A 2,500-nucleotide genomic window follows, 5' to 3' on the forward strand; every position below is an offset into this window, starting at 1 on the left:
GAGGGGGGGGGCCGATATAGTCCTATTGCAGTACAATTGACAGTGGATAGCGGGAATATGTGGAAAGTAAGCAACACTCGCAAGACATCTACATGAGGATAACAACGACACCAGAGATTCCGAGCAGTGAACTATGTTAGGCAAAGGGACAACGTGGGTTAGGTTAAGGGACAACGTGGGTTAGGTTAAGGGACAACGTGGGTTAGGTTAAGGGACAACGTGGGTTAGGTTAAGGGACAACGTGGGTTAGGTTAAGGGACAACGTGGGTTAGGTTAAGGGACAACGTGGGTTAGGTTAAGGGACAACGTGGGTTAGGTTAAGGGACAACGTGGGTTAGGTTAAGGGACAACGTGGGTTAGGTTAAGGGACAACGTGGGTTAGGTTAAGGGACAACGTGGGTTAGGTTAAGGGACAACGTGGGTTAGGTTAAGGGACAACGTGGGTTAGGTTAAGGGACAACGTGGGTTAGGTTAAGGGACAACGTGGGTTAGGTTAAGGGACAACGTGGGTTAGGTTAAGGGGCAACTTGAGTTAGGTTAAGGGGCAACTTGAGTTAGGTTAAGGGACAACTTGAGTTAGGTTAAGGGACAACTTGAGTTAGGTTAAGGGACAACTTGAGTTAGGTTAAGGGACAACTTGAGTTAGGTTAAGGGACAACTTGAGTTAGGTTAAGGGACAACTTGAGTTAGGTTAAGGGACAACTTGAGTTAGGTTAAGGGGCAACTTGAGTTAGGTTAAGGGGCAACTTGAGTTAGGTTAAGGGGCAACTTGAGTTAGGTTAAGGGGCAACTTGAGTTAGGTTAAGGGGCAACTTGAGTTAGGTTAAGGGGCAACTTGAGTTAGGTTAAGGGGCAACTTGAGTTAGGTTAAGGGGCAACTTGAGTTAGGTTAAGGGGCAACTTGAGTTAGGTTAAGGGGCAACTTGAGTTAGGTTAAGGGGCAAATTGAGTTAGGTTAAGGGGCAAATTGAGTTAGGTTAAGGGGCAAATTGAGTTAGGTTAAGGGGCAAATTGAGTTAGGTTAAGGGGCAAATTGAGTTAGGTTAAGGGGCAAATTGAGTTAGGTTAAGGGGCAAATTGAGTTAGGTTAAGGGGCAAATTGAGTTAGGTTAAGGGGCAAATTGAGTTAGGTTAAGGGGCAAATTGAGTTAGGTTAAGGGGCAAATTGAGTTAGGTTAAGGGGCAAATTGAGTTAGGTTAAGGGGCAAATTGAGTTAGGTTAAGGGGCAAATTGAGTTAGGTTAAGGGGCAAATTGAGTTAGGTTAAGGGATAATCTGGTACAACCACAGTTAGGTTAAGCGATAATCTGGTACATCCACAGTTAGGTTAAGCGATAATCTGGTACAGCCACAGTTAGGTTAAGCGATAATCTGGTACAGCCACAGTTAGGTTAAGCGATAATCTGGTACAGCCACAGTTAGGTTAAGCGATAATCTGGTACAGCCACAGTTAGGTTAAGCGATAATCTGGTACAGCCACAGTTAGGTTAAGCGATAATCTGGTACAGCCACAGTTAGGTTAAGCGATAATCTGGTACAGCCACAGTTAGGTTAAGCGATAATCTGGTACAGCCACAGTTAGGTTAAGCGATAATCTGGTACAGCCACAGTTAGGTTAAGCGATAATCTGGTACAGCCACAGTTAGGTTAAGCGATAATCTGGTACAGCCACAGTTAGGTTAAGCGATAATCTGGTACAGCCACAGTTAGGTTAAGCGATAATCTGGTACAGCCACAGTTAGGTTAAGCGATAATCTGGTACATCCACAGTTAGGTTAAGCGATAATCTTGGTTAAATTCGGTATTGTGTGGGAAGGGGGCAGAGAGAGTGGGGGGGGGGGGTGGATAGTGGTGGCAGTACGCGGATGCCTGAGTCACCGTCAGATATGTCACGTCGGTGCGATGCTTGTAGCAAGAGGCTGGCGGGTCTGTGTCTCTCTCACTTCTGCAATTTTTCATGTGGTATAACACGAGGGCGGGGGGTGATATTTGGTGCCCGTCTGTGTAGGATGTGTGTTGGTGGTGTTGGTTTATCTGAGCAATGGTAGTTGTCGGAGGAGTGGGGTATTGTGCTTTTATAGGTGGACCTACTGCTCTGGTTATCATAGTGTCGACGGTGCAATGTGGCAGAGAGGATGCACTCGACATTGTCGCATTCCAGATGTTTACGTATTGTGTGTCTCCGTTGCAGGCCGAGAGTGGTGCATGTTCGAGTGTCTGGCTGACGTGCGATTCACGTTGTGTGCCCAGTCTTACAGCACGTATAGGGACATTCGCATAAATCATCTATATGTGGCCTTGCATCATTTACTAAGCAGTGCCGTGAGACGACCGAACTATTAGGAAAGTACTGATGTACCGCATAATGTTTACCTTCCACCACACGGCGAGTATCGACTCTGCCCAGCGTTGCCACCGCAGGCAGCGGTCACCGTCACCATTGTGCGGCGGAACGGAACATCTATATCCTCAGAGGAGCACTCTTTGCCGCCGGGCGTCA

This window comes from Schistocerca gregaria, unplaced genomic scaffold (genome assembly GCF_023897955.1).
Source record: "Schistocerca gregaria isolate iqSchGreg1 unplaced genomic scaffold, iqSchGreg1.2 ptg000681l, whole genome shotgun sequence".
Lineage (NCBI taxonomy): Eukaryota > Metazoa > Arthropoda > Insecta > Orthoptera > Acrididae > Schistocerca > Schistocerca gregaria.